This window comes from Cornus florida, unplaced genomic scaffold (genome assembly GCF_030987335.1).
Source record: "Cornus florida cultivar Cherokee Brave unplaced genomic scaffold, ASM3098733v1 CherokeeBrave_3.0.0_Hap2_Chr03, whole genome shotgun sequence".
NCBI lineage: Eukaryota > Viridiplantae > Streptophyta > Magnoliopsida > Cornales > Cornaceae > Cornus > Cornus florida.
This window is the reverse complement of record NW_026775573.1, coordinates 74,421,178-74,446,620: the sequence shown is the minus strand read 5'-3', so window position 1 is coordinate 74,446,620 and position 25,443 is coordinate 74,421,178. Positions and strand designations below refer to the sequence as shown.

At 36.9% G+C, this 25,443-nt stretch overlaps 1 long non-coding RNA gene across 1 annotated transcript; it reads left to right on the top strand.

Annotated features, from left to right (window-relative positions):
• Positions 1–24,446: 24,446 nt before the first annotated feature.
• Positions 24,447–24,894, top strand: LOC132298836 (uncharacterized). The gene is made up of 2 exons (XR_009479973.1): positions 24,447–24,544; positions 24,743–24,894. It is a non-coding gene; the product is annotated as an uncharacterized LOC132298836 (long non-coding RNA).
• The last annotated feature ends 549 nt before the right edge of the window (positions 24,895–25,443 follow it).

The following is a 25,443-nucleotide window of genomic DNA, read 5'->3' as shown; positions in this document are numbered from 1 at the left end:
TGTCTTTCCAACGATGTACACAGTTGCACCTGGATCTTCTTGGATAATTACCAGTTTACCCTTTTAGCCTTAAGTGCTCGTTTTTCTTCATCAAGCCGTTTCTCCTTCGTCTGGACTCCAAATCATGCAATTCTTGAGTCCATCCTGATTATTTTTTTGTTTTCTTTCCAGCGGTGTGCTCAGTGGCACTGGAATCCATACTTTCAAAAATGACTATTTTGCCCCTGGGGGCTTATTTGTCATATTTTTAATCTTTTGCTTCCGCATCAGTTCTCATTGAGTTGCACGACCTCATGGAAGGTCACCTTGATTTCTTAGGGTCTTAGAGGTTTGTTATGCCTTGGGAGACCGTTGTCTTGTTTCTGGCTTCCGCATCTTGGATCTAGTTCGGGTCATCACAGGTCACACTGGGTTGAAAAATCCTGGGTCGTCACAGTTCCATTCTTAGCTTTTCCCAAATAGATGGGGAACATTTCTATAAAATATGGGAAAGACTCCAAGACCTTCTTAGGAAGTGTCCGTACCACCAAATTCCTAAATGGCAATTGGTGCAAGCCTTCTATGATGGTTTAACCATACCACATAAACAACTCATTGATTTTTCTTCTGGGGGCATGTTTATGTCAAAAAATGCAGATAAAGCTTAGAACTTGTAATACCCCAAATTTTAAAAGGATAGTCTTGGAATTTATTTAATTATTTTATGGCATTTTTATTTAACTATTTGATTGCATAGCTAATTATTTATGTGCTTTTAATTGAATTATTTGTTTAAATTAATTGTGTGCTTAAATGATATATTTTAATTAAATTGGTTGTATGATTTTACTTGCTTAAATGATGTGTATTTAATTGTAATTAATAATGCCAGTCAATATTAAATCTAGCATCCTTTTTACGTGAACCGACATTCAACTATGTGGCTTAACTTAATATAATCAATGCAAAGATTAAAATTCGCCCTTAAGCTAGAAAACATTTCAAACATCGACTATCAAGACAATTAATAAATAACCCTTTATTATTATTATTATTATTATTATTTTGGTTAGGAAAGATCTCGTAAGATTAATGTAATGAGCGTTGGGTCAATGGCTCCCAAACCAAACGGCTTTAGGGCATTAGGTGTCAAGACACCCCTAAGGACTTAATAACTCAAGTCAACTAGGTTACAAATCAAAACAACTCTCAATTTTTCATTTCCCAACAATTTGACCCTTCACCTTTCAACACGAGACTTCAATGCTTAATGAGGCAAGAATCCCGGTTACTCTGTAAAAAGACATTTATTATATCATTTGGGCCCTTCACCTTTCAACGCGAAAATTCAATGTTTAATGAGACAAGAATCTCGGTTAGTTGATAAAAAGATCTTGTTATTTAGCATGCAAGATTATTATGTCAAGTTTATACAATTTTTCAAAATCTACCAACTCAAATGGGATAAAACCAATATAATGAAACATTAAGCACATAGCCCACAAAATGAATGCTAGTGTGCGCCTGTGAAGTGAAGTACTCTAGAATCAATCCTCAAAGGCTCAACAAGAAGATGATGTGGACCACAAAAGGCAAACATTTTTGTCAAAATTTTGAAATTTTCCCAAAATGGTATCACCAAGCATACAAGGAGTTTAAACACCACAAAGATTGCTATAAAATGTCAAACATTGTTCCACAAGAATGAAATCATTGCTAAAGATGGTTCTCGGCTCTCAAAAAAGCATATGAGCTCACAAAGATATAATAGAATGCAATGAAATGACTCACCCCCAGACTTAAATTGAATATAATCCTCAATGTGTAATGAAGACAAGAGAAAAGATGGAGATATTATACCAGAGTGGCAAAAGCCTATAAAGCCTTGCAATGGAATAATCTAGTTTGAAAGAAGACACCCCCAAACTTGGAATCAAAAACCTACCTAAAAGAATCACATTAGCACAACTCTGTGATCAATATCAACATGGAATAGGGGATAAGCAACTAGTACACTCTAAAGCAATATAGAATAAGATGGAAAAAAGAAAGATGAGAACAAGCCCTATATAAAGTATGAAATTATGAAATATAATACATATAAGGGCAAAATAGTTGAAACTTGTAATTTAATTTTTTTTTTTTTTTTTTTTATCCCCAAAACTCGATTAATCAAGTCCCAACTCGAACGATAGACCCGAGGCTTGAATTTTTGGATCTCATAAAAAAAATTTAAGTGTTGAGAACTCAATCAATTGAGTTTGGCCAATTTAATTTTTTATTTTTTATTTTTACCAAATCTCGAACAGTCGAGTTAAAAACTCGAACGATACAACATAGAGCTGAAATTTTAAGCTTTCAAAATTTTTCCTAAGTGTTGGGAACTCGAACGATCGAGTTACCCACAAAATGACCTCTAAGCTCAAAATGGCATCTCTCAACCTGAAAATGCGGTAATTTGGTGTTTTGAAATTTTTTCTAAATAAAGAACCAAAAGAAAGTATGAAAGTCTAACTAAATGCAAACGATGGAAGAAAGAAAACAAAACGAAAACGAAATTAAACTAAAATTTATGAAATAAAAAGAATGCTTATGAAAACCTACAAAATCTAGGTCACAAATGAGACATGATATGTCTCGTGGGTGTTAAGTTTAACGTCTATAGCAAGACTAAAATGCTACCTCCTAACCTGAATCCAACAATTCTATTACCTCCTTCCTCACCATTGCTTTAGGAGTATAACGATCTTTGAGAACCCTAAGTGGAGGGTGAGGCAAAGGATGTGGTGCATGATGAGATTGATGCATGTCATTATTGTCCGCCATTAAAATTAGAGAGTGGTTACTATAGAGAAGGGGTTTCATATCATGACCTCTTATGAAGGGATCTTTTACCAAGCATACACCACAATAAAGCACACCAAAGCAACAACACCAACATTATCAGCAACACAATTTATCCACATACGATAATCCCGTCCTCCTTTATTCAACAATTATGAAATAGATAAATAAATGGCCACGACATGGACCGATGCTTGAACAAGAAAAATAAAATAAAAAAAGAAATGATAGCCTCAACAAGGACTATCCAAAATGAAAATTAAACTAGACTAAAAAGTGCACAATTATAAGTTCACGAGTCCAAGATAGGATCACAAAGGTCCTAAGCAAAGTAATGATCCCCAAGCTTGTTCCTCTCTCAATCAAGTACTTAGAATTGCACAAAAATAAATAATAAGCAAAATATATACACAAATCCTAAAGTAACCATCAAATGATCACTAATGTTAAATTGAATCAATTAAACCACAGTCCCTGGCAACGGTGCCAAAAACAAATGAGGCTAACGAGAGGTCACTTCATAAGGTCAATATAAATGTAGTTAATTTTACATTTATAAAACCACTACTGCTATATAGTATAGTGAGTAGGGATCGTCCACAGGTATTAACGGTTTGATTTGAATTACAATTAGTGGTCAAATGATGCAATAGAAAAGATATGTTGTTTAAAATCCTAATTAAACTAAATAAAATAACAAGTGCAAATAAAAGAAAAGATCAATGGATAACAAAATGAAGATGTTGAGAGACTTACGTTATGGAATCCACCTTTTGCCTTGTATATGTACCATTGAATCAAATTGGGGAAATTAATTGTACAATTAAGAGTTCTGGCTACAAGAACTTAATCACAATCAAGAGAATATGTAAGCTGCATCAACAAATATAAATCATCAAAGCTAAGCATGAATTGTCTACCTACCTACTTCTACACTAGTGTTGTAGCATAACCCATCAAATCTAAGCATGAATTATCAAATTAAATGCAATTACATCAACTAAGAACCATTGTTTAAACCAGCTAACCATGACCTATCAGTCAACATAGTTTGTGTTTACGTCATAGTGTGAGTTGCATTCTGTCATAATAGCTTATGTTATTGTTAACCTCTTTCCTTTCGTACGTTTAACATCATGGTTGTCACACGTGGAGAGTCTTTACGTTAAGACACTAAGAAGCAGGTGGACGACACTGAGTTTACAAGGGGTCCGGGAAGGCCCAAGATTCCAATTCGTGGCATGGATGTTAACCCGCTGCGGGCACCGACTTACGAGGAGCGGGTGGCTCAGGGAATCAATCAGGGGATCGCTGAATCCCTACACAAATTGATACATAGGCAAGTGGTAGGGATACAGATTCTGGCACCAGCACCAATAGTCAATGAGGTAATGGAGTACTTCATGCGGCTACAGAGGGTTAAGATTAATCCATTTGCGGGGAGTTCAGATCCGCTAGTCTCAGAGGCTTGGTTGGACCTTATGGTTATCAAGTTAGACAGTATGGCGATACCCACGGATAGGTTGAGGATTTCCTTGACTACCTCTATGTTCATGGGAGATGTAGATATCTGGCGAAGGTCTATGACCAATGTCCATAATGTTGAGTTGATGACTTAGAATGAGTTCAGAGGTTTGTTCTTAAAGCACTTTTTTCATAGGGCTATGAGGCGGGAGATGAGGATACAGTTCACAGGTCTTTATTAGGGCAGTATGAGTGTCATTGAGTATGAAACACGATTTATTTCTCTTTCTCATTATGCCGAGGATATGGTGGCGATAGATGAGGCCAGGGCGATAAAGTTTTAGGATGGGCTACATCTTGACATCAGACCATGGGTCTCACTTTTTGATTTGAGGACCTACAGAGAGGTGGTCTAGAGGGCTATGCTGGTTGAGGCAGAGGATCGGGATTAGTTACGGATCAAGGGTTCACATAAACAATCTCGTAGAGACACTTCGTTATATTCTGGGAGTCAGTGGAAGAAGGCTAAGGCAGGGGACAGTACGCACTCATAGGGGGCACCACAACAGATTTGTTCTGCACCGACAATCCTCGTATCTTCGGGATCAGCCTGAGGTGTGGTTTGTCATCATTATCAGCAACCAGGCCACATCAAGCCTCGCTGCCCACAGCTTCGACCATAGGTTAGTTAGACATCAGTTTCTACGAGAGCAGGGTAGGGAGCTTGCTTCTATTATAGGCAACTAGGTCATCTCAAGAAGGATTGTCCAAAGTTGTTGAATAAGTCATGTAGTGGCATAGATTCACAGATAGTACCAGCATAGTCTACAGTGGTTCAATCTGGTTTCAGAGTTCCTCAGGCACCACAGCCAGTGGCACCAGTTGGCACTTATCCAGCAAGGGGCTCTACACCTACTATTTTTACACATCAGTTAGGCTATCATGGTAGTTCACAGCAGGGCTCAGGGACGAGTCTACGCTCTTTCACAGGCGGATGCTTTCGCAGGAACCTCTTTAGTTTGAGGTATGTTTTTAGTTCTTAGGCACGAGTTTTTGTTGACATGGGTGCATCACATTCTTTCATTTTTGCATCATTTGCACATTCATTGGGTCTAGAAGTCACACTTCGAGACAATTTTTTGTGTTTACACACCAATTGGGGGTCTAGTATCTTTGGATCATGTTTGTCGGGGTTATGCTATTGAGATAGCTGGACAGACCTTAGAGTTTGATTTCATTGTTCTCGACATGATGGGTTTTGACGTCATTCTCAAGATGGATTGGTTATCTTTCTTTCGGGCTACGATCAATTGCTTCCGCGGGAGGATGTCCATTTGCACTCCCAAGGGAGATTGCTTCCATTTTGTGAGAGACCGGAGCGATTCCCACCCGGTGATGGTTTTCAGCATTGGTAACTGGAGTCGTCATAGGTCCTACTTAGCTAGTTTGCTAATTGATAAGGATAGCAGTTTGTGCTGTGTTCTTCCGGCAGTTGTTGAGGATTTCGTTGATGTCTTTCCAAAGGAAATGATAAAGTTACCTCCTTTAAGGGAAGTTAGTTTTGCCATTGATATCATTCCCGGTACAGCACCCATCTCTATGGCATTATACCATATGGCACCGGCAGAATTAGATAAGCTGAAAAGTCAGCTGGATGATTTTGAAAGCCAAGGGCTTTATTCGTCCTAGTGCTTCACCATGGGGAGCACCAGTTCTTTTTGTGAAAAAAAATTATGGGTCTTTGAGACTTTGCATTGATTATCACAAGTTAAATCACGCTATGATTAAGAACAGGTATCCTTTGCCTAGGATTGATGACTTGTTTGATCAGTTGAAGGGAGCGATATGATTTTCGAAGATTGATTTGAGATCAGGTTACTATCAATTAAGGGTTAATGATGAGGATATATCCAAGACCACTTTCCATACACAGTATGGCTATTACGAGTTTCTGGTGATGCCATTTGGTTTAACCAATGCTCTAGCAGCTTTCATGGATTTGGTAAACCGTGTATTCAGTGACTATCTTGACAGATTTGTGGTAGTGTTCGTTGATGACATTCTCATATATTTAGCTTCGATAGAGGAGCATGAGCATCATTTAAGGACAGTGTTACAGATCATTAGGGATAATCGGTTGTACGCCAAGTTTGGGAAATGTGAATTTTGGCTACCGGAGGTGAAGTTCCTTGGACATGTCTTATCAACGGGTGGGGTTGTAGTGGATCCATTGAAGATTGAGTCTGTGATGGATTGGGAGCGTTCGAAGATAGTTTTTGAGGTTCAGAGCTTTCTTGGCCTAGCTGGCTACTACAGGAGATTTGTTCAGGATTTCTCTCGTCTAGCGGCACCTATGACTCGACTTACTCATAAGGGAGTCAAGTTTATATGGAATGAAGCTTGTAATACTACTTTTCAGGAGTTGAAGGTTAGGTTGACATCAGCTCTAGTTTTGATCATACCTAAACGTGGTTTGGGTTACATGGTCTATTGTGATGTTTCGTGAAAAGGTTTAGGGTGTGTTCTGATACAGACTGAATGGGTGGTAGCTTATAGGTCTCGACAGTTAAAGACTTACAAGTTAAACTATCCAACACATGATTTGGAGTTAGCAGTGGTTATCTTGCCCCGAAAGGGTGGAGACATTATTTGTACGAGGAGAAGTTCGAGATTTTCTCTAATCACAAAAGTCTCAAATATCTATTCTCTCAGAATGATTTGAATTTGAGACAGCACAGATGGGTCGCGTTCTTGGAGGACTATAACTTTGAGTTGCAGTATCATCCAGGAAAGGCCAATGTGGTGGCCGACGCATTGAGTATGAAGTCACGGAGTACTTTTGCTAGCATTTCCGTCTACAGATGGAAGATGCTAAAAGAACTTGTAAATCTTGGTTTATAATCATATGAGGATGTTTCTCCGGCTATTTTGTTTAGTTTTATGGCTCAACCGGCTCTAGTTAGCAGTATTATTGAGGCACAACAAAAGGATGGGGAGAGGAAGTCCATCCACGTTCGGATTTCAGGTGGCAAGAATGTAAAGGGTTGGACCTTCCATTCAGATAGTGGTCTTAGGTACAGAGGGAAGATGTTTTTCCTTTGTCTTATCATGACGTTGTTCTTTAGGATTTTTACCATTCTCGACTCGCAGTTTATCCTGGTGGTACGAAGATGTATTATAATTTGCAAAGACAGTTTTGGTGGAAAGGCATGAAACAGGATGTTTCTCAGTTCGTGGCTAAATGCCTTACTTGTCAATAAGTAAAGGCAGAGCATCAGAGACCAACAGGTTTGTTGCAACCAATGCCAGCGGCAGAGTGGAAGTGGGAGCACATCATTATGGATTTCGTGACGGGACTTCCGAGATCCAAGGCAGAGAATGACGCCATTTGAGTCATTGTTGACAGATTGACTAAGACGGCTCACTTTTTGCCTATGGCAATGACAGATGACGTAGAAAGACTTAGTGGACTGTATGTGGGACAGATTGTCAAGCTTCACGGGGTTCCAGTATCCATTGTTTCAGATATGGATCCTAGATTAACGTCTCACTTTTAGCAGAGTTTTCAACAGGCTTTTGATACGAGGCTTCATTTTAGCACGGCATTCCATCCTCAGGCTGATGGTTAGTCAGGGTGTACCATTTAGATATTAAAGGATATGCTATGGGCTTACATTTTAGATTTTGGTGGTAGTTGGGAAGACTACTTACCCTTGGTTGAGTTGGCCTACAACAACAGTTACCAGACCAGTATTGGCATGGCACCATTTGAGGCGTTGTATGGAAGACCTTATAGATCTCTAATTTGTTGGACCGAAGTAGGTGATATAGTCGCCCTAGGTCCCGATATCATCTTTGAGACTATAGTAAAGATTAAGTTGATTCGGCATTGGTTGGCTACAGCTCAGAGCAGATAAAAATGTTATGCCAACAGGAAGAGGAGATCCTTGTCTTTTAAGGTAGGGGACCACGTCATTCTCAAGATTTCTCCATGGAAGGGACTTCTGAGATTTTGGCAAACGGGGAAGTTATCTCCTAGGTTCATTGGACCATTTCAGATTTTGGAACATGTGATACCCCTCGATTCTAGAGCCATGGGTGATCAAGTTCGAGCACAGATCTGAGGGATATCAAACAATTAAGTATGTAAATGAACACAAAATACAAAAAGAATAATAAAAAATAAATAATATTGCTGAAAAGAAAACTAAATAATAAAACCTTAACTTAATAAACAATTAATCCTCCAAATGAAATATCCAAAACCTTTAATATCATTACAACTCGGGAATCCATCTAGTGGACCCCTAATAAAAATCCCAACTGAAACAACTGAAAAGAAATATAATCCCAACATGTAAAACATAAAAAAAAATCCTATATAGAATCGGAAGAGTGATGTGAACTGTATCTGCTCAGCACGAACAAACCATATGTCTGAAACTGACGAACACCTGAAAAATAATAATAATGGGTTAGGCCCATGAACAAGTTCTTTCTACGACAACCCAAACAAAGACCTAAGAAACTATATATTTATAGATAACCCATGCAATAACTATATAGTCTATACTACATATACATACTAAAGGAACCTCATTAGACTATAAGGTTGCCTCAACCTGAATAGTAGGCAACATGCAAAACGCATAAATAGTGGCCATGAGTACCTAGACCTACCAAGGCACACAACCACACTATATCTAGCTATACATCTTCGGCAATATACATGCCCTATCCACTAATCCTGAGGCTCAAGCTCATATCATGGCATATATCTATATATATATATCCAATCTAAAGTGATAAGTGCTTAAATGTTGCACATTTCTGCACCTAAACTAGGGTATTTTAGTCCTTGCATCTATCTTATTTTCAAGTTTTAGTTCTAATTTATTTTTCTGTTAATTTCAGGTCAATAGGTTCAAACGGACTAATTTTGGTCCACTAAAGCCTTTTTGGAGTTAAGCAAAGACATTTAGAAAAAGTTTAGAAAATGGCAAAAAGAGATCGCAGCCTATTGCTCGTATAGTGTGCTTATTCTTCAAAAGGCGGTCAATTCTACCTTTCTCGAGCCTTTGATGATGTTCCCAACGATCAAGAAGCAAACCGGTTAGCCCGGGGCCAAAATGGAGTTAAACGGGGCTTAAAAGAGATTTCTAACACTGGGGGATTGATCCCCCAGAGTGGTGGATCGATCCCTTACTATTGATAGAAAGGTGCAAAAAAAAATACCCCCTGGGGATCGATCCCCAAGCCCCTGGCAGCATTGCGGGATTTATCTTTTACTTAGTTACGGGATTTTCTTGTTGGGGCTTATTTTGTGAACTATTGGCCTCTAATAGGGTTTGTATTAAAAGAAAAACAAGACCCATTAGTTAGGGAGGAATTTTATTCATTAAAATTAGTTTTTAATTAAGTTTTTATGACGTTCTCTTTAGAGAAAAGGGAGGAGGCTAGGGTTTCAAGAAATTTTACAGGCTCTTTATCTACAATTGAAGGAAGAAGAAGAAGGAGCCAAAAGATAAAGATGGAGCATGTTGACACCATGATCGTCTCCTCCATGAGCTAGTTCTTCACTTAGGGTTTGGATGAGCCCTAAGTTCATGTAACCTAAACCTTGTATTTCTTTTCTTGGAGAATTAATATATTGTAATTAATTGTATGGCCTTGTGATTTATTTATATATACATGCTTGATTTGACAAATTAGGGCTTGTATTGATGAATTCTTCCACTAAAATCTTCAGTTGATTATATGTCTATGTATGATTAATTAGGGATTTTATTCTTCATTAGATGATTTAAACTTAAATCTTTCATTAATTCTATATGTAATTTGCATGTCTATATGTGATTACTTTAGAATTATATTCTACACTAGATACTTCTTGTAGTTGTGTTTAGTGATGGCCATAGCATGATACTTATTTGATATAATTTTCAATTAATTTGATGGATAAAGGTTTAATCTTTATGGGTTGTTCTATAAATTAGCTTACTTGTCATTAGTTAATTGTAGTTAAGTAGACAATTTGTGCTTAATTATGTTAATCCATGCTTTTAATTACAATTAGTATTATTCTCTTTATTGATGTGTGCTCTTATTGAATACATTTGTGAATGTGTATGGTGGGTTATGGCGTAGTCTTGAATGGGTTCTACACTTTAGTTTAATTGTCATTAAGTAGACAACTCATTCTTGATGTTGATAATCTATGTTTACAATTGTGATTTGTGATGATAATGTGGCTACATCTATGATTACACTAAAAAATTCCCCATTAATTGAAAGCATACGGTTAATTACATGAGCTTAGTGGTGAATCCTAACCCTAAGACTCTCTTCCTATCTCTTTAATTCTTAGTTTAATTAGTTAAATTTGTTTGCATTGTTATTTCCATTTCCATGTTTTCAATTGAACTCTAGCTTAATCACTTCACTAAACTTTTTTTTCTCTCAAACTTTCTCTCTCTTTCTTACCATTTCAATCTAATTAGCATTAAAGTCAAGTTAAATTCCAACACGTGTTCAATCTCTTGGGACAATCCCTTCTCACTTCATACTACATAGTATAAGTGTCTAGCGGTTTATAAATGTAAACTATGATGCCCGCTTGATACCATTTCCAAAACCAAAGTGTCGTGCATTATTTTGTGCACACGCTCGGATCGCATCATATTTTTGGTGCCGTTGCTGGGGATTGACGGCTTAATTGGAATTAAATTAGGCATTAGGGTTAATTTGACTGTTTTCTTTAAATTACTATTTTCTTACAAATCCCTCTTGTTCAATTAGGTACTTGAAAAGAAGAGGAGCAAGCATTGGATCTTGGCACCATTGTGACGTTGTTGCTACGGACTTTCATGGGCTTCCTTGAATTTCTTTTACTATAATTGTTCAATTCTCTACATGTTTGCGAGATAGCCCTTGTCGAGGCCATCACATTTTTTTAAAATTCTTTTCCAAGCATATGCCCAAAAGGAGGCTATTACTTTCTTGATAAAAAGCATCGGCCCATGTGGAGGCAATTTAATTTTGTGCATTGATATAACATGGGAGTATGGGAACATCGTATGTGAAGGTGGTGAATTGTTGTTGATTGTTGTTATGGTTTGTTGTGAAGTTGTTGTGGTCTAATCTTGAATCATCCATTCAGTTTTAGGAGGTAGTTCTAGGAGAATTATTCCCATTTTTGATTATCCCACACTTAATGGAAAACCAATTCTAAGATCTAGGGTATATGCATAATCTAGGTGAGTATCACCCTCTTAATGGGCATCCACCTCAAGGTGTGCATTCACCCTTGAGAATTCCTTATCCTAAAGTGTTTCCACAACCCAATCACATACAACAACCTCCAATAATACCAATCCATCCTCAAGATCATGTAATATATCCCCCAAATCCTTAATTATCTCTTCGGGATCACTACACTCCAAATGAATATAATGCACAAACATGCATCCGATTGCCAAACTTTCGGGCAACCCATTATGAAATCAAGGCCGCAACCATCCAAATGTGCCCCATTTTCTATAGGGTGAGCAATGAAGAACCACATAAACATGCGGATGAGTTTTTCAAAGTTTGTTCAACTATGAAAATCACAGATCTTCCAGAAAAAGTCTTAAAAATGAAGCTTTTCCCTTTCACTCTTCGAGAAAAGGCTAAATATTGGTTCAATAACTTGAGGGGATTTTCAATCACATCTTGGGCTTAACTACAATATGAATTCATAAAAAATTTTACCCTGCAAGTAAAACTGATGCTATGAGAGCTTCTATCCGTGAATTCTCCTAAAGAGAGGGAGAACCTTTGCATGAAGCATGGGAGTGTTTGAACGATTTGCTACGGAAGTGTCCACATCATGACATTCCAAAGTGGCAATTAGTTCGCTGTTTCTATGAAAGTTTATCCGATACCCAAAAAGGTATGGTTGATGCTTCATGTGGAGGAGCCTATTTGGACAAAAATGAAAATGATGTTTGGCATCTTTTTGATCGCATGAGCGAAAATTCAATGCATTGTTCTTCATCGTCCCGATTGGGCCAAATTTTGAATGAAGGAGGGAAGAAAACCTCCAGTCTTTCTCAAGTGGAGAGGTCCCTGGAAATTGCCGCCGAAGTCAAAATTCTTACTCAAAGGTTTAATAAATTTCTTTCGAGCCAAAACCCGGCAATTCAATCATCCAACTCTTTCCATTCTCAAAATGTAATGTGCATGAATTGCTCTAGTTATACTCATAATACTTTCAATTGTCCTTTGTCTTCTTGGACAAGTTTTTCCGAGTAAGTATTAAGAACAAGTCAATGCTATTTTCATATATCTGGGAAGTAATCCAAATTTTAACTCCAACAATTCCGGATGGAGTGATCTTCACTTCTCTTGGAGAAATCAAGGAGGAGGTATCATTCCTTCTCTTCATAAAAATTCTCAAGAAAAGTATGTACCTCCCCACCTCCGAATTGCAAAGTCTCAAGCATACCACTCTCCATCTTATCCTCCTCTAAATGTGAATCAACTCTCCAATTCTCAATCTTCAAATCATCAATCTTGTTCTCATCCACCTCAAGAGCCTCCTAGGAATCCCCCTTTTGGGGATAAGGTTTTAGAAACTTTGGGTGATCTTCGAAAGGAAAATCAAGTATTTCATTCACATTCTCAATCAATTGCAAAACTTGAAGGCCAAATTGGGCAAATGGTTCAAACAATGAAAGGGAAAGGGCCTATTCAACCCAAACTTAACCAAAAGGCATACTCCATTTCCACCTTGAGGAGTGGGAGAAAAGTTGATAACAAAGTTGAGAGACCTAGTGAAGTTAGTGTTCCGGTGCAACCAAGTGTTAGCCCATTTACCAGTCCCAATTCCATTCCTACTTCACTAGGGGCAAGTGGTCACATTAAGGAGCCAATTCCATCATCATCATCTTCCTCCCATATAGAGAAGCCTTATGAGCCAAAAGCTCCATTTCCTCAAGCTTTAAACTCTACTCCATTTTCGAGACAAGAAGGAAAAATCCATGACATGATGCAAGTTTTTAAACAAGTTAAAATCAACCTTCCTCTTCTTGATGCTATTCGACAAATTCCACCATATGCCAAGTTCTTGAAGGAGAAATAAATGACAAACCTTGCTGCTAAGATGGATGGGGAGGAAGAGGTGGATTCGGCTGAATAGAAGACGTAGAAGCTGAGGTGCTGTCTCTGTCTGGGTCTGGAGGAAGAAGGTGATCCCTGAGATCCCTCATTTGCCTATTCCTTTGCTCGGAGCCTTTTCTGCTCTTTATTCAACTGGCTCTCAGACAGCATTGAAACTCTTCTTCCATTGTTTGACACCATATGCCCTTTTCTCTTTCCGCTCAGCCATCTCTGAAATCTCAGCTGGATCAAATGAATAGCCCTGATCTAACAAGATCTGTGTGATCAGATGGCCAAATGGTAAAGTTCAGGCATCAGCTCTGTCGTTATACTTGAATATCAGATTCTCCCAGTACTTATGTTTAATCTCCGAGATGAGTGCAGGAATAGACACCTAGCAGCCCTAGTTCAAACTGTATAGAGCTTTCAAAATCCCGTCCCGCCTCTGTGTACCATGCCCTGATGGAAAAGAATTATAATGCAGCACAAAATCAATAAACCAGAAATGAGGATCAATATCACCCGCTCTGCAAAGATGTTGGCTAAATAGGCTTTCTGCGGGGAAAGCGAAACAATCATAATCATCTCTGGAGGGTAGTCTGTAATGACTGGGTACAGTGGCTCCTCGATATCTATGACCATAGGTGAGAGATAGGGACATTGGCAGGCTATAGCAATAGCAGGGATAGATATGTCAATGTCCTGTCCATTGATGGTAGTGTACATAAGCTGGCAATCATCCTCATCCATCTGGAGGTGCTGGAAAAATAGGGCAACCAACCGAGGGTATACTACAGTGTCAACTGGTGTCATAATTACAGCAATGCCCCTACAGGTGAGCTCAGCAAAAGACCACTGTGTCTGCTCAGACTGGGCAAACAACTCCATGTCAAATATGTGCTCTAGCTCTAATACTCTATCAGAAAAGTAGGGGTCAGGCATTGCCCTATCAGTGAGGCACTATGCATCAATAGAAGATGGCCCTGAAGAAGATGCAGGTGCAGTAGCCTCAGAAGATGAAGAAAATTCCACCTTTAAAGATAGAGGAGGCTGCGTAATCTTGGCTACTCTCTTTCTGGCAAGGGTCTTTTTTCTACGCTGCATCTGCAAAAGCAACAAATAGATATTAGTACACATATATAGAAATGGGATAAGTATCTGGAATGAAAATATCAACCATTCCTAAATCAAGTAGAAACAGATAAAATAGGCAAAGATTAACATGCTTGTGCAAGAAATTATCAAGAAAGTTGCAGAAATAGCATTCAAACAATTTTTTAACATTGTGGAATTCAACATGCCCCAACAACACAAGTATAGATCATGGCACACAATAAGCAATCTCAGACATGCAAGACAATGTAATGGTAGCATTGTAATACCCCTAATTCTAAAAGAATAGTCTCAGCATTTAATTATTTGTTTTAATTGCATTTTTTATTAATTATTTGATTACGTGGTTATTTGCTTATATATTTTAATTGAATTAATTATTTTTGTGTGCTTAAATATGTTTTAATTAATTTGTTATCTGATGTGCTTGCTTAATTGATATGTTTGTCTAATGGGAATTATGTGTGAGATTAAATGATTTAAATGTGTATTTTAATTTATTTTATTTTTATTTTAAGCAGGGATACGGATAATAGTAAGGGACTAAACATTTGGGGCGCATGGACTACTTGATTAGGAGTTGTTATGGGTACAGATATCTACCCATATATGGATGGTTGTATATATATATATATATATATATATATATATATATATATATATATATATATACATTTTTGTGTATATATGTATATAAGGATAGAGTATTATTAGTATTATTAATTATTTATTATTAATGGTAATGATAGTAATGTTAGGATAGTAAGTTATATATATATAATTATACATCATATAGTATAGTTATATATATATGTTATCACGTACAGACCTAAAGTATATATATGAGTATTGTTTTATTTTATTTGTTTTATTTCTTTCCTTTATTATTAGAATTAGGTTACAATTGGGATTAGGGTTATTTTAGTTGCCTATATATATAACTTAAGTCTGCCAAAGGGTTTCATAAAAACCCTATTCACGTAATATAAAGGTAGAGGGTTTACAGAGAGAGAAACCGAGAGAGGAAAAGAGAGGTTGGCCAAGGAGTTCAAGGCTAGACCAAGGGGGAAGGTGAAAAGGCTGTTCATGGGTTGAACCAAGATCAACAGAAGTCTTGATGGCATCCAGAAATCACCAAAAAACCTAGGAAGGAGATGGTTAAAGGTTTCAAACTGAAACCTAAGGCAAGTTCTTCTCTTACTCTCTCCCTTTGATTTGTGTTTCTATACATGCCTAGGAGATTCCAGGATACTTAAACAATACAATTAAACAATTAAGAATGTTTTAATCGGATTGGAACAAAGGATTTCATAGTTTTATTCACCTATTCTTTTTTTATTTATTTTTGGATTTATATTGCATGATTTGTTTTTTAAGTTTGATTTTTACATGTTAGAACATTAAAAATAAATTATTATGGGAGTATGAGACTTAGATTGAAGGTAAGAATTAATATCAATGGAGGTTGGACGGAAAAACAGAGAAGTTACAGGAAGAAGTAGTCGACTATATTGAAGGGCATAGTAGATTACGTATAGTCGACTATATTGAAGGGCACATTAAAGTAGGAGTCGACTATGTCAGTAGACTATCTTGAAGGCATAGAAGACTACGTATAGTCGACGACTACGTTAAGGGCACAGTCGACTATATTGAGGTCGTTTTAGCTGTGATTTGGGTTTTTTAGTTATTTTGCGCATAATGTGTATTGTTCCATTTTAATTACTTTAAATGATTTAAATGGATATGGAAAAATCCCAGAATGCATAATCTACCATAATATGCTATGGACTTGAGCAATATGAAATTGTAAAATAAATTTGCATACTGTTATTGAATATGGGTGTTTTAAATTGCTTACTTTTGTTCTAGCAATTTTCTGTGTATGGTTATAAAATTTTCATCATGTATCAGCAGTATAATATGCTCAATTAATTATCTAATTTTTATTATGCATATTATTCAAATTTAATTGATGTATTATTTTAATTATTTCATCAATTATTGGATTATATGTATGTGATGCAGCAATATAGGATGGTGGCATCTTTGGGATAGATTAACTGATAAAGGTTAAGTCCTACCTACTCGAATTTATAAGGGAACGGATTAACTAGAAAGTTAAGTCCTCCTTATTTTCATGTCAGGCCATTAAGTTAATTGGATGACATAATGGATTTTATTTTATACTTTAGACATGATGGATTTTTATATACATATGGTTATGTGCCATAATATGAACTTGAGTCTCAGGATCATGGTTAGAGTGCGTATATTGTATGGGATGACTATATGGATATAGTGAATTGTTTAGTATCTTGGTAAGTCTAGGTACTCATGCTCACTATATGTGCGTTTTGCATGTTACCTACTATTTAGGTTGAGGTCACCCTATAGCCAGTAGGACCCCTTTTAGTGTGTATATATATATTTATATGGACTATTAGTTATTGTTGAGTCTCTGCTTAGACTGTAGTAGAGTTGAACTTATTTGTGGGCCCGACCACCATTATTTTTCAGGTGTCCGTCAGCTCCAGGGATGGAAACTGTTCGTACTGAGCAGAGATAGTTTTTCATTCTTTCGACTATGTAGGATTCTTCGTTATGTTTTAGTTTTGGATTATTTCATTTAAGTTGTTCTGTTTTGGGATATTATTAGGGGTCCTCTAGATAGATTCCCGAGTTGTAATGATATCGGAGGTTTTGGATAATTATTGTGAAGGATTAATTATTATGGATTTATTGTTTAGTTTCTTTCTGCTAATTTATTTATTCTTAGTTATTTCTTTTGTATTCAAATGCTTGTTTATATACTTAATTGTTTGGTATCCCTCAAATCTGTGCTTGGACTTGATCACCCATGGCTCTAGAATCGAAGGGTATCACAGTTGGTATCAGAACACTCCAGGTTCAAGTGTCTCTAGGATTCTTTCGTTATAAGACTTCCGTGTAACGTATTCTTTAATATAGAGCCTAAGTTTAGGATTCATTGCATTCCTTAAACGGTCTGCTTAAATTGTACTAATGTCTATCTATCTTGTTAACAGAATGATTAACTCTAGAAGAAGATAGTACATCTAGAGAAACAGGCAGTAGTGGGAAACAGCACGTAGGCAACAGTATCTCCTACAATGTCAGCAAGTTTCGGAAGAGCAACAACTACCTATATTTCAAGAGGAGGATCAGAAGGAAGATGGTCAGTTACACATTGAGCATAAGGAAGTACAGCACTCTCAGGAGTCTCAGGATCGGGGTTACAATCAGGGTAGGGATCCAGAGTATCTTCCCCATAAAAATGACCTCATTGCTTAGGCTATAGAAGCAGGAGTAGTAGCTGCACTTCAAAATCAGCCACAGGTTCAACAGGTACCCACACTGACACCAGGGGTTCAGACAAATCCTTGGAAGAAGGCTACGAGTTCTTTCACAAAGGGGAGCCCTCCTGAATTCTCAGGCTTCATCGATGCGAAAGAAGCTCACCGGTGAAAGAAGGACATCGAGCGATATCTTCGTATGGTTAAGTGCACAGAGGTTCAGAAGCAGATACTTGTTACCTTCAAGCTTGTCGGAGATGCACTCCAGTGGTGGGAGTCAGTTACTACTACGGAAGAGAGGATTTCAATGACTTATGATCAGTTTAATCTAGAGTAGGGGAACATGATAGTGGTAGAGTAGGAGCAGCAGTTCATGCGCTTATCTCTTTTTGCTCCAGATGAGGCGGATACCGAAGAGAATAAATGTTTTAGTTTTGTTAATGGACTGATGTGGTCTATTAAACGATCTATTATAGGTAGTCCATCTTATACTACTAATGCTCAAGTGGTGGACGCAGCTTTGTATCTTTATCAGCTGAATATGGATTTCAGACAGACTAAGGGTGAAAAGTGAGGTGGCAGAGCCTCTGCTAATCAACAAGCTGAGAAAGGGAATGACAATGGGAACCGACAAAATGATAAGGGCAGATTCCAGGGACATAAGTCTTAAAAGAAGCACAAGGGGGGTTCAGATGTTCACAGAAATGGAGCACCTATTCAGAGGCAGCAGAATGGGGGACCACAGGCAGGACATGGTCAGCCACAGGCTAACTAATAGAGGAAACCATTCGGTACTTTTAAAGGGAGTTATTATACTTGTGGAGAGCCTGGTCGCACTTTCTGGTAGTTTCCTAAAGCAGGACAGGGTCAGCATGTGCAACAGGGACAGAGGGTACCATTACCTTTACCCACTCTATAGATTCCGCGTATTCAGGAACAGAGCTTTCAGGCTTTACTAGCACCACCACAACTACATGTACAGGCACCTCAACAGTTGCATTATGGCAGGGTGTATAACCCTAGGCCACAGGATGTTCAAGCTCTTCAAGCTGTTGAGGGTATGTTTCCTATTCATGGTAGACATGGCCGTGTTTTATTTGATACGGATGCTACACATTCATTCATGTCTAGTACTTTTTTTGCATTATCTGAGATGACAACGCGAGTATGTGATCGACCTTATAGTATTCTCACACCTATTGGTGATACAGCTATTTTACATGAGAGTGATGGGCATGTGACACTAGATATTGGTAAACATAAATTTTTAGCCAATCTATTGGTCTTGGACATGCAATCTTATGATGTGATACTTGGGATGGATTGGTTATCTCATTACCATGCCCAAGTTAATTGTTATGATAGGTCTATTATTTTCACTATACCTGATCTAGATATGTACACCGTCGCTATGCCATGTTCTAATGGGGTTTCTAGCATGTATTTATTTTACACTGAGGAAGAGATCAGAGAGGAGGTTATTGTATCATTGGATAATATATCAATTGTACAGGAATTTTTGGATGTATTTCAAGAGATTCCAAGGTTACCATTTAGTTGAGAGATAGACTTTGTGATTAACTTAGCTCTAGGTACTATGCCTATTGCTAGGGCACCATATAGGATAGCACCAGTGGAGATGTGTGAGCTGAGGGATTAGATTCAGCAATTACTCAATTAGGGTTTTAGTCGTAGGAGTACTTCACCCTAGAGAGCATAAGTTTTGTTTGTGAAGAAGAAGGATGGTTCAATTCACCTGCGTATAGATTATAGGGAGTAGAACAAGGTTACTATTCGTAACAAGTACCCTTTGCCTAGGATCGATGATCTTTTTTCTCAGTTAAAGGGAGCTACATACTTTTCTAAGATTGATTTAAGCTCTGGATATCATCAACTTCGGGTTAGGGAGCAGGATGTTCTTAGGACAACGTTTCTCACTAGATATAGTTCTTATGAGTTTCGTGTCATGCCTTTCGGATTAACAAATGCACCAGCAGTCTTCATGGATTTAATGAACAGAGTCTTCAAGGCTTACTTAGATTAGTTTGTCATCATGTTCATTGATGATATTTTGATCTATTCTAAGTCAGAGGATAATCATGCTAGACATCTACGCACAGTGCTATAGACGCTTCGTGAACACCAGTTATATGCCAAATTTGAGAAGTGTGAATTTTGGCAGCTAGAAATAAAGTTTCTGGGTTATGTAGTGTCAGAAAAGGGAATTACGGTGGATCTAGCCAAGGTCTCAGCAGTGGTAGAGTGGGGACAACCTACTACACCTACAGAGATTCGAAGTTTTCTGGGATTGGCAAGATATTATCGTAGGTTCATTTAGGGGTTCTCGAATATAGTAGGACCACTATTTTATTTGACTAAGAAGGGTGTACGGTTCGTATGGGATGAACATTATAAAAAAGCTTTTGATGAGTTAAAGAATAAGTTGACTTCTACACTTGTTCTATCTACTCTAAAAAGCGGGATCGAGTATCTTGTTTGCACAGATGCTTCTTTGCAAGCTCTTGGGTATGTCTTGATACAAGAGGAATGACCAATTTCATATGGATCTTATAAGCTTAAGCCTCATGAGTTTAATTATCCAACACACGATTTGGAGTTGGCAGCTGTGGTATTTGCCTTACGCATTTGGAGGCATTATCCGTTGGGAGATTCCTTCAGATTGTTTAGTGGTCATAAAAGTCTACAATATTTGTTAACTCAGCAGGAGCTGAATATGAGACAGCGCGCCAATGGTTATAGTTAGTGAAAGACTATCATTTCTCTATATAGTACCATCCAGGGAAAGCGAATGTGGTGGCAAATGCACTTAGTCGCCGACCCTCCGCCAGTCTTTCTGCATTATTCGCTACTGAATGTAATACTTTTAAGATAGTTGATGAGTTGTCTGATGCTTTTAAGGCGTGTATGGTAGTTACACCTTCTATCATTCATAAAGTTTTGAAGGCACGACTCACGGATTAGTAGTGCAATGACAACGTTATAGAAATAGCTTCTAGAGAGGTTCCATTTTATCATGTTTGGACTAATGGGGACTTGAGGTATAAGGGGCGGTTAGTAATACCTTCTGTTGATGAGTTGAGGAAGGATTTGATGACTGAGACTCACTGTTATAAGTTTTCTGTTCATACAGGAAGAGACAAAATGTATCAGGATATGAAGCAGCAGTTTTGGTGGGCAGGTATGAAGAAGGACATTGATATCTTTGTCTCTAAGTGTAGTACTTGCCAGATGGTCAAGATTGATCATCAAAGACTGCCAGGTGCTCTACAGTCACTACATATACCAGAATGGAAATGGGAGAGCATTTCTATTGGTTTTGTGGAAGGATTGCCTAATTCATTTAAGGATTACAATTCCATTTGGGTCATCATTGATAGGTTAACCAAATCAGCTCATTTATTTCCTATTCGCATTAATTACACTTCAGACCAGTTGGCGAGACTTTATATTATAGAGATTGTGAAGTTGTATGGCATACCAATTTCTATTATATCGGATAGGGATTTGAGCTTTGTATCGGGATTGTGGAAGAGTTTTCAGCAAGCTTTGGGTATAGAGTTGGAGCTTAGCACTGCTTATCATCCTCAGACTGATGGATAGACCGAGAGGGTTAATTAGATTATGGAGGATATGCTTTGTTTATGTGTTCTTGACTTTAAGGGTCATTGGGAAGATTATTTGCCACTTGAGGAGTTTGCATATAACAATAGTTTCAGAAGACTATTGGTATAGCACCATTTGAGGCATTATATGGCCGACCTTGTAAATCTCTTGTTTATTGGATGGAGGTTGGAGAGAGTAGATTTTTGGGTCCTGAATTCATTACGGATACCTCGGAAAAGATTACTCTTATTAGGGATCACATGTGCACTGCCTAGAGTAGGCAAAAGAGTTATGCAGATCGTCGTACTTGTACTTTAGAATTTCAGGTCGGAGATTAGGTTTTACTCAAAGTGTTTCATATGAAAGGAGTAATGCGCTTTCAAAAGAAAAGGAAGTTGTCACCACGATTTATAGGTCCTTTTATGATTACGGATCGAGTTAAAGTTGTTGCTTATCGGTTAGCACTTCTGGATCATTTACATCGGTTCCATAATGTGTTCTATGTTTCCATATTGCAGAAATTTTTACGAGATGAAGATCGTTATCAACATATTGATGTTGGTGAGATTGAGTTGCAACCGGATGCAACCTATGTGGAACCACCGTGTCGTATTGTAGACCGTAAGGAGCAGATTCTTCATAATAAGATTATCCCTTTAGTGCGTGTCCAGTAGAGTCATCATAATAAGGGTGAGTCTATTTAGGAACGGGAGGATGTCATTCGCTCAACATTTCCAGAAATAATGGAAGAAGGTAAGAGTGAATTCCGAGGACAGAATTCCTTTTGTAGGGAAAAGAATGTAATACCCTTAATTTTAAAAGGATAATCTCGGCATTTAATTATTTGTTTTAATTGCATTTTTTTTTATTAATTATTTGATTACGTGGTTATTTGCTCATATGTTTTAATTGAATTAATTGTTTTTGTGTGCTTAAATATGTTTTAATTAATTTGTCATATGATGTGCTTGCTTAATTGATGTGTTTGTCTAATGGGAATTATGTGTAAGATTAAATGATTTAAATGTGTATTTTATTTTATTTTATTTTATTTTTATTTTAAGGAGGGATATAGATAGTAGTAATGGACCAAATATTTGGGTCGCATGGACTACTTGGTTAGGAGTTGTTTTGGGTACGGATATCTACACAAATGGATGGTTGTATATGTATATATATATGTATTTTGTGTATATATGTATATAAAGATAGAGTATTATTAGTATTATTAATGGTAATGATAGAAATGTTAGGACAGTAAGTTATATATGTATAATTATAAATCATATAGTATAATTATTTATATATGTTATCATGTACAGACCTAAAGTATATATATGAGTATTGTTTTATTTTATTTGTTTTATTTCTTTCCTTTATTACTAGAATTAGGTTACAATTGGGATTAGGGTTATTTTAGTTGCCTATATATATAACTTAAGTCTGCCAAAGGGTTTCATAAAAACCTTATTCACGTAATATAGAGGCAGAGGGTTTACAGAGAGAGAAACCGAGAGAGGAAAAGAGAGGTTGGCCATGGAGTTCAAGGCTGGACCAAGGGGGAAGGTGAGAGGGCTGTTCGTGGGGTGAACCAGGATCAACAGAAGTCTTGACAGCATCCAGAGATTACCAAAAAACTTAGGAAGGAGACGGTTAAAGATTTCAAACCGAAACCTAAGGCAATTTCTTCTCCTACTCTTTCCCTTTGATTTATGTTTCTATACATGCCTAGGAGATTCTAAGATACTTAAACAATATAATTAAACAATTATGCATGTTTTAATTGGATTAGAACAGGGGATTTCATAGTTTTATTCACCTGTTCTTGTTTTGTTTATTTTTGGATTTATATTGCATGACTTATTATTTATGTGACAACCTGAATTTTTTTTAGGAATTGAAATTATATATATATATATATATATATATTTCATTATTAGTTTTGTATTATTGGAGACTTATCAATTGGAGAGTGATTCTTAATTTTAATTAGAGACTTATAGTTTATTGGATTTGACTTTTGTATGCGTATATATGTATGTATATATATCATATGTTGGAGGCATCAAATGGTGATGCTGTAGCCGAATTCAGAGAAAGAAAAAAAAAAAGATATTTGTGGGTTGATTGAATATTTGTCACATTGTATATATATTATATAAATATATATATTTGGTGCTTCTGTTGAGGAGTGCACTGCCGAAATGAGGAACCAGTAGTGGGAAAATTAGAAAAAAGAAAAATTGGTGGGTGTGGGTCCCACTTGAATTGATTTAGTTTGCATATGCATATATATGATATATTTTGTCCCTCTGATTGTAGTAGCAAAAGGGACCAGCCGAGAGATTGGAGAACGAAAAAAAAAAAACAAAAAGGAAAAGAAAAGAAATAGGAAGAGAGAAAAGTTGGTGGGTTTGATATTTGTTACAAAAGTGTATGCATTGTATATATATTAGATATATATATATATATATATAATCTGATATATAAGATAATGGAAGGTGATGATAAATAGTGGGTCTCACTTGAAGATAAATGATGGGTTTGGAATTGTTTACTTTGTATATATATAATTTATATATATTTTTGGTGTATCATGCAGAGGAGATGAACCAGCTGAGTTTAGAGAGTTTAAAATGGAAATCATAATGCTGATTTTTGGCGGGCCCACTTGTGGGTTGTTTTGCCTTCACATGGGTTTTGAGAGATTGTATTATTAGTTTAAAGAATGCAATGAATCAGATAAGGAAAGGAAAGATAAATTGGGATGAGATAGAAGTGGAAGGAGAAAGAAGAGACCAACCGACTTAGAAAGAGAAAGCAAAATTGAAAAGGTAATGTACAATTGTATTCGCGGGACCCATTAGATATTTGTGGCCAAAAGTGATAAAATTTTATGGTGTGTTGTGTAAATTATGTTCATGGAAATTACCTATATATTGTATCTGTTTGGTAAGGATACAGAATGAAAGCAATATTGAAAAGAGTGCCGAGAGTTTTGCACAGAGGCAGAGAGCTTTGAGGCTTTTTTGATTATCTAACGAATGATTTATTTATTTTATAAGGTAGGTATTTTCATACCTTGAATCGTTTGGAGTGATTTTTATCTCAAATATTTTGTTAATGTTATCTTGTTAAAATTGCATATATGTATTTTTTTTAAAAGCATATATATATATTTTGTGAGACTGATTTTCATGAAACCCCTTCAAAATTCTTGTTATGTTTTCCTACTGAGACTTCCCTGTCTCACCCCCCTACAGTTTCAGGTACCAAGGATGAACTTGGATGCTAGTAGCAGGCTTAGGTGGAAGAATTGGTGTTAAGGATTTTTATTTAATTATTTAGAGATTTTTGTATATTTAATTGAGGAACTTGATTGTTGTATCAATAAAGGATATTTTATTTCTTTTGAGATCCTGGGTGTACAATTGATGTATTTTGATTTAAATTCGAGGAATTTATTTAGAAAAAAATTCGAGGCGTGACAGAATGGTATCAGAGCCTGTACCCAGCCGGAAGTGTGAGTTTGGTGATGTTGTTGACGGGTATGAGTGGGCGAGTGTTAAGTTCTGATTAGCTACTGCTCGTAGCTTGGTGTGTGTGGGCGGGTGTCATTCACTGACAGTGACTAGGGTGGTCAATAATTGTGATTTGGCATGTGGTATTGCCTGGTGTTATTATTGACCTTGCTTTTGTGGGTGGGTGACGACATTGATTAGCTATCACAACGGTTACGGAGTGTGTGGGTGGGTAATTAGCACTGTCAGCTACCACAACGTTATTCATGTCATGGTATCTCGCATTGCCTGGGGTAATGATTTTTGGATTTTGTTTTACCACTTTTAATGTTTTCAGGTATGCGAAAATTTTTGGATCTGAATTTCGGGACGAAATTCTTTTTAAATGGTGGAGAATGTAACAACCCGAATTTTTTTTAAGAATTAAAATTATATATATATAT